Source organism: Echinops telfairi, unplaced genomic scaffold (genome assembly GCF_000313985.2).
Source record: "Echinops telfairi isolate 266 unplaced genomic scaffold, ASM31398v2 ScPeMD7_443;HRSCAF=831, whole genome shotgun sequence".
NCBI lineage: Eukaryota > Metazoa > Chordata > Mammalia > Afrosoricida > Tenrecidae > Echinops > Echinops telfairi.
The window spans coordinates 48,868,006-48,876,303 of record NW_022104341.1 but is presented as its reverse complement, the minus strand read 5'-3'; the positions used below and the strand labels follow the sequence as shown (position 1 = coordinate 48,876,303).

At 40.5% G+C, this 8,298-nt stretch overlaps 1 protein-coding gene across 1 annotated transcript in view; it reads left to right on the top strand.

Annotated features, from left to right (window-relative positions):
• LOC101653524 (serine/threonine-protein kinase TNNI3K) overlaps positions 1-8,298 on the top strand; it is a 354,136-nt gene that overhangs the window by 294,091 nt on the left and 51,747 nt on the right.

Genomic DNA, 8,298 nt, shown 5'->3' with positions numbered 1-8,298 from the left:
TTTTGTTTCTCTAGAGAACCCTGTCTAAAATAATTGATACCAGGAGTGGTTCTAGAGAAACAAGATCATAAATATGGGCTTTTCAAATTGGCTCTCCAGCCTGATTAGGCTCAACAGCACTGATAATGCTATATCTACCCCTAAAGGCATGGCTAAGTCTGTCCCTCTTACTAGAGTGGGTGGTGTTAATTCATGGTGTGAAGTAGCAAAGCTAATATTCACAGTATCACCACCAATAGATGAAGTGCTGGTGAGAGGAGAGGCTCTGGGTGATCGTGTGATTGATATTTTCTAGCAGTTTTGTCAGGATGAGAAGTACAGGGAAGTTGGTTGGTTGGTCCTCCTTTCAATAGAAAATGTGATCAAGGAAAGGGGTAATCTCGAACCTCAGAAGCACAACTCAAGTGCTGAATAACAGACCTAAAAGCCTGTGCATGTGCTACAAAGCAGAATCTTCTCTCTTCTAATAATAGAGCTGATATTGCCAAAAACTACATCCAGAGTCTCATCACACGAGTAACTGAATTACAGCATCAGCTGAATTGTAGGTCTAGAACAGTGTCTGATATTAAAGTAAGGGCATTAATCAGAATGAATTGGGATCCTGAAACATTGGATGGGAACATATAGGCTGATGTTCCAGAAGAGGAGGATATTAAGCCTCTAGAGATGATTGAGACACCCCAGTCAATAGATCCACCCCTCCCAGCTGAGGGGATTAATCCATTATCCGTAAAACAACCCACATCTGAGCAGATTAACCAAATTGTTCAAACTGGGGCTGCATCTGTACCATTGCATGGGGGAGATGCCTTACAAGATATTGCTGAGACCACCCAGGAAACACCCCTACCACCCATTATTTCCTGTAGACCTCTAACTAGAATTAAGGCTCAGGAAGTTCCTAAGGGTGACAGTCAGATGATGACTCAGGAAGAAGTGCACTATGCTCACAAAGATCTGCGCAAGTTTTCTGAGACATACAAGTAGAAGCCTGGAGAATATTCCTGGGAATTTTTACTAAGGGTTTGGGGTACTGGTGCAAAGAATGTAGCATTAGACCAGTCTGAGTTTCTTGATATGGGCCGCTAAGCACAGATTCTTCCTTCCGTGTCTCAGCAAGAGAGCCTAAAATAGGATCTAAGAGCTTATTTGGTTGACTCGCCGAAGCATGGGCTGCCAGATAGCCTAGATTAGACCAACTTGAAGTACCTGACCTACCTTGGTACATACACTGTACAAGAAGGCATCCAAAAGCTTAGAGAGATCGGTAGGTTGGAATGGATCTATCAGGATAATCCCATAGACCCAAAAAGGGAGTGTCCCGAGGACATACCTTTCACCACCCCCATAAGGAACAAGTTCAGGAAGTGGGCCCCAGCATCTCTAAAGGCTCCTGTAATTGCTATTTTATGTGCTCCTGGATTAAAAGTGGGAACTGGCCTAAGTGACCTCCAATATTTGCCTACAATGGGGAAGTGAGTTGAACTGAGCCCTCTGAACTGTTGTGTGGACTAATTAGCTGTTTCTTGGTGCTATATTTGTCTATCTATCTAAAACCACAAGTATCCTGGTGTCGTTTCTCTAGAGAACCCTGTCTAACACACTAAGTGACAGAAAAGCTAGGTATTGAACTGTCTCCCAACTGTAGGTAATTTGCCCTAAGTGCGAACACCTGGCCTATCCAGACACGTTTCTTCCTTCATTTCCATCTCTCTTTTAGGACTATTTCCTCTACTCTGTTAATGATCTTTTTCATGATTCATTCTTATGCTCATTGTATTCTTTTCTAGTGAAAATGACTTTAAATTCTGTGGTAATTCAACTTTTTCCTTTTAGTTTGTCTTTCTTCCCCAATCAGGCACAAAGCAAATGCTGCTGTGTCTAGCTGATAACTAGGTTTTTGCAGCAAGAAAAATAGATGTCTCACAGTTGAGAGGAATTCATTTGTACACTCGTGTACATTGCCACAGCAGCAAGCACCATTCTAACAGATCATCATCCTGTAAAACTGAAAACAAAAAGAGGGCACTGAAACTCTGAGCTGCTAATGCTGCAAGGTTGACTCAGCAGCCTCAGCAGCTAAACAAATCGCACCCGGACTTAAGCCTCACTCGACATAACAAAATTACCAGTTAGCAACCAGCTCCAACTTTTGGAGGAACACTCGTTGAGATGAAATAAGAAAGTTAAATCCAGAAATGCAAACGTTACCTTAAGAAGTAAGGCATTGTTGACATTTATCTACTTTAATTCCTTTACTGCTCTTACACAGATCACTGCTAACTGAAGAGATTCCTGAGCCACACTTTAGCCTTAAAGATGTTTCTGGAGAACATAGCATGCACATGGGTGTACCTGAGTGTGTAGGAACAATGCCTATGTGTACATGTTCAGGTATAACAGTCCCCATCCACTCTTATCCTCCTGACTTACCAGGGAATTGATGTCTCCTCATCCCTTATCTTTTCATCTGCATGATCCTTTGCCCTCAGATAGGTAGACCTGGGTTAAAATCTAGGTCAACCAATTACTAAGAACACTGCTTATCTCTCTAATTCAAATGTAAAGAGATCTGCCTCCCAAAACCATCATGCTCATGATGGAAGGTTTTCTAGAAGGTGTCATAATGAGGGTAGGCCAACAAATAATGCTAAAAAATCCTAGAAACATTTTTAAACAAAAATGTCAAGCATGAAGCTATTGTTTCTCGGCATATCTTCCACATATGTCTATGCACAGGATTCCTGGTGGCATAAAGATCAGAGGTCAGGCTGCTAACTGAAAGGCCAGCAGTTCAAAACCACCAGCTACTCTGTGGGAGAAAGACGAGGCTTTCTACTCCTGTAGAGTTACAGTCTTGGAAACCCATAGGGGCAGTTCTACCTTGGCCTGTAGGGTCGCTATGAACAGAATCACTGGATGTCAGTGAGTGAGACGTCTGTATACACTGGAAGACAGTGTGTCCATAATTCTAATGCTTCACTCAAAGAATTCTGCACTCTTCAATTTATATCATATCAAAACAGCAGCCTTGGCATCCTTGATATAGTCACATTATGTTCCTTTCCAATTTTCTTTGAGTTTGGGGAACAAAAATAGTCTAAAGGTACATGATCAGGCCTGTGGGGTGGACGAGGAAGGTTTCCAAATAAAATTCTCATAGGACAAAGACTGCCACCCGCAAAGAATGCTCAGGAAGAATACTCATAATGAACAACGCGAGTTTCTCACCTATTTCTCATCAATGTAGTATTCCATTTTCTTACAACTTCCTCATAATAAAAATCTGTGTGATCATCGTGTGTGTTTTGAAAAAACTCCATCAAGAGCCATCCCTTGGGAATACCAAAAAGCCAGGTCAGCCTTCTGAGCTCACATCTTTGCCTTGAATGGAGCTGGTCCAGCAAGTCTTTCAGAGGTTCCCTGGTGGGGTATTGGCTTACACAGAGGGCTCGTTTTGTTGTTTGGCACCATAGAGTTCATTCCAATTCATAGCAAGCCTAGATGCACAACAGACTGGAACACTGCTGGGTTCTGAGCCATCCTCACCATGGTTCCTACGTTTAAGCCCGTTGTTGCTGCCACTGTGTCGATCCATCTGACTGAGGGCCTTCCTCTCTTTCCTTCCCCTCTACTTTACCAAGCACGGTGGCCTTCTTCAGGACCAGGTCTCTCCTGACAACTTATCTAAGATACGGGAGACAAAGTGTCGCCATCCATACCTCTAGGCAGCATTTCTAGCTCTACTTCTGCCAAGAAGAGTTGTTTCTTCTTTGGGCTGCTAACCACCAATTCAGAAATTTCAAACCCTCAGCCGCTCTAAGGGAGAAAGATGAGGCTTTCCACTCCCATAAAGATCTACAATCTCCTAAATGCACAGAAGCAGTTCTACCCTGTCCTTTTAGGATTACCGTGACTCAGATTGACTCGATGACGGCAGTGCATTTTCTTGATTGCCTCAGAAGTCACTATTTTAACTGTTTTTTAAATTTGTTTGTTTAAGATACCCTGATAAGACTAATACAAGTGTTTTATTGAGAGAACTTGTCTGTACTCTTCTACTGATTGTAGAGGCATGTTTAAATATGTTTGGCTTGGCATACATATGCGCATGTATGATTGGAAGCCTTCTACTTACTCTCATATGACAGAAGGTGGTCTTTCCCAGAATTTTACAAAATAGATAAAAATTAATCTCATACGTGGTCTTTTGGGGAAAATGTAGTTTTATAATTTCCAACAATCTTCTTAATTGTTTTTCTTCTAGTCCTGATTATAGTCTTCCTGGCATTGACCCTCTGTTGTGCCTGGCTTACTTCCCAGGTCTGATTGCAAGTTCCCTGTTAGCGGGACCAGGATTTCTGCCCGTACATCTAATTGTAGCAGGCTAGCTCTCTGGGGCCAGTTGTCTTCTCCTAAAAATGCAGGCTTGGAAGTCAAAGATACTGAAATCTGAATGCTGGTTCTGATCAGCAATAAGAGTGGCCATCTAATTGAACCTTCCTGTACTCCACCTGTAAACAACAATTGTGACGATGGTGAAGACAGGGCCATAGTTTGTTCTGTGGTGCAGAGGTCAGAACGGATTGGACCACACCTGACAACAAGCATCGAGGTGTGCTATGAGTAGCCACAGGGGCTGTTAGGAGGAATGTCAAAAGGATGAAAACACCAGTGTCTACCCACAGGCTGTGCTCAGCTAGTATTTATTCCCGCTACTCTTCACCATCACCTTCTCCATTTCTGTTGCAGTAGTCTTACAAATGTCATTTTTTTTATTATTCTTAAAGCAGATGACATTTTTCAATCATAAATTCTTGAACCTATCACTACAGATAGTTGCCTCATTTCCATTTTCCTCCTGAGCTTTACCTTGAAGCTTATGCCCTCCCCTGGGTATCCCCCACTCCAATTTCCATGACCCCTTAGATGACCTGTCTAAGTTGGGAGACCCTGAGCATGATGCTGTTCCTTTATGCTGTTTATGCTGCTCCTTTCTGAACACAGATTTCTCCCACCTCTGCCTCTGCCTGTCTGTTTCCATTTATTTCACTCTTGATAACATATACAATATGGCTTGGTAACTGAATAAGTGAGTGAATGCATCATGTAAGTAGTTCCAAGGTTTCATTTTGGGTGTAACGGTTAGACAAGAGTGAAGAGACTCCAAAGGCCCCCTTTACCTGGACAGAGACCGTCATTTTATACTAGACTCATCCTAGAACACTCTCATTCTTCACTTCATTAGAGCATCGTTTTTTGACATTTGCTCTATTTGCACCTGTGAACTCATATTGTTACATGTTCCTAAATTGTTATTAATCCTTTGTCTTGTTTGAATTGCTGATGCTTGCCAAGAAATCAAGACTTCATTTTGGATATGATTTCAATTTTATAATTTCTATAGTTGGTTAAGGATTTCTGGAAGTATAGTGGTTGTGTCGGGCTGCTAACTGCAAGGGCAACAGTTGAAAACCACCAGTTGCTCCCTGGCAGAAAGATGGGGTTTCTACTCTTATAAAGAGTTACAATCGCAGGAACTCGCAGGAACAGGTCTGCCCTGGACTAGACGGTTGCTATGAGTTGGCATGAATTTAAAGGCAGTAAGAAAGTGATTGATAGTCATTAAACACACACACACATCCTGGTGACTAGTAGGCTATGCCCTGAGCTGTTAACCACAATGTCAGCTGTTCAACTACCCCATTCTACCCCCATATGGATTTAAGGTCTCAGAACTCAACGGGGGTCTGTTCTGTTCTAGAGGGTCCTGGGAATGAGAACCAACTCCATCGCCGTGAGTGTTTGTTTTGTTCATTATGTTTCGGTTTGGTTATCTATCTGATAATACAAGCTCACCAAGCATAACATTGACTTAGTTACGGTCAATAGCCTTCAAAATAATTCACTATCATTCATAATTTCCCAGGAATGTTTGTGAGATAGCTTTGTCCAATTGGATGTATACTTTTGCTTTATGGTTAAAAAATCCAAACTAGAGAAATTGGAGGTGAGCCTTAGATTTGTATTTTCTTTGTCCTCCTTATCCGAGCTCTTTCACATGTGTGGAGAGATTTATCTTTTTCCCGTTTCCCCTCTGCCTTCCGTCCTCACCTCTCCAGTGTTTAGAGATTGAAATGATTCTGGGGCACCGGTCCCTCTGCCTTCAAAACATTGTTCCCCTGGCGTGAAAACTGCAGCCAACTCCTGCATGGTGCCCCACATTTGCTCAAGGCTCTCAGAGCTCCTCATACTTACACGGGAGCCACCTCTCTTATTCTTCAGCGTGTATTCTCCAGTTTAGTAAGTAGAGTATTCTTATAATTCCAATTACATGGTATACACATTCTCAATTCTTGAGATCTTTTCCCAACTTGAAATTATTTTCCTTGTAGTCTCTTACTACCTCTTTCATTCCTTACTACAGCATAAGTTCAAAGGGCAAAACCATTGTCTGCCTGGTTCATCACTATTTTCCATTATACAGGAAATTTCCAGGCACATAAAAGGTACTGAGAAAATATTTTACATTGGCTTTCAAGGTCATTTCTTAACACACATGATTCTCTTTGAGTCTTTACAATATCTACATTCATATTTATTTTCACATAAAATTAAAAGTACCTTGAAAGTTGGAATCCATAACTTATACTACTTTGTATCCCATAGTGTGTTTTGATCATGTGAGAAGAGTTTATATCATCCTTTGATAAAAGGTACATGGTCCAAATATGGCCCATGCATGGTTTATAAAAAATACCTTTACTGGTTATCTTCTATTTTCCAGGCAGTACATTGAGATGGTGAGCAAGGTAAACGGAATTCTAGAGCCACACCTCCACTACCTATTAACCTCTGTTTATACACTTCACATGCTCTGTGTCAGACTCCCTCTAACAATAAAGAGAATATAAAAAGATTAGCTTTAATATCTCCTTCAGTTCTAGGACTCTCTGGATTTTAAGTATGTGTTTAGAGATAGGTTAATGGCAGTCAGTAAATATTTGATAATTAATTAATACAACCTTTACCCTTGCAGACCCATGACTGTTGCCTGAAACAATTTAATTCCCTTTAATTTATTTCAATAATTTGTTTGAATATGCCCACATGGTAAGTGTTATGCTAAAAACAATGGCAATGTAAGAGTGAATAAGGCACAGTCCCCACATCTGAGAGACCACCTCTCTACGAGAGTGTACTGGGTGGGGGACCCAGTAACCAGTCACTTTCTTTTCTTTTTTTTTTAAGAAGAGTAAAAATTGGCTAAACTACTCCTGAGCACACCTTCCCCCTTACCGACACACAAACACACACACAACCTCCAGCCAGTTAGTGTAATCATCTGTAATATCGCAAATTACTTATTTTGGAAGAGGTGTCAAATAATGAATGAATAAAAAATTATGCCCTTGATGGGATGTCTCTTGATCCATGGCTTTGAAATGTACTTCAGTGGCTGCTACACCAGAAGACAAAAGGTTTTAAGTAGAAGAACCCTTAAACATTCTTCTGTACTTATTCAGAGTCACCCCATATGCAAGCCTGTATTATTTGCCAGTCCACTATTTAAAAATGTTCTATGATTGCTGTTCTAGATAACTAATTGGAATTAGAAATAAAATAAAAGGTAGCCTGCTATATCTATGATTTCCTGTTATTGGCACATTCATGCTCAGTATTTGTTTTAATGGTGCTTCTGAAATGTAACATTCCTTTTCCCCTGAGAGGCCGAAGGATTAGTTTATTGAAACTCCTCCAATTCCTTCAAGGAATCCAGAAAACACTTTGCTTGTTGCATTATAAATTCTAGCGAGCCTTGTTCCTTATTACAGTAAAGTGATTATCATGTGTGTTAACTATTGATACTTTGTGGTTAAGGGATTATGTTGTGAGTTTCTGCTTCAATGTCCTTAATAACTCTATGGTGAAATGCCCTCCCCCATCACCAAAAGGGCACTTTGAAGACAGTCTAGATTTACCCTCATTGCAAAGATAAAATTTATTAATGACAGGAGATAAATGCAAAAGTAACGATCATATACAGCTCAACTCAATGCCAGAAAACATTTATACTTGTATAAATGATTCAATATTCATTTGAACCTGTAGGACAGGAAAAATAGTAGACTATGTTCTTATTTGGGTCAAAAAGTAAAGTAATTTGGAGCAGGACAAATGTACTGTAGCCTAAAAGAAGTCCAAGGAGGATCTTCTAAGATTGAAATGACTCATTTATAAGCCAATAAAACATGTATAAATAAAGTCATTCAAAGACAACATAGATCATAATAT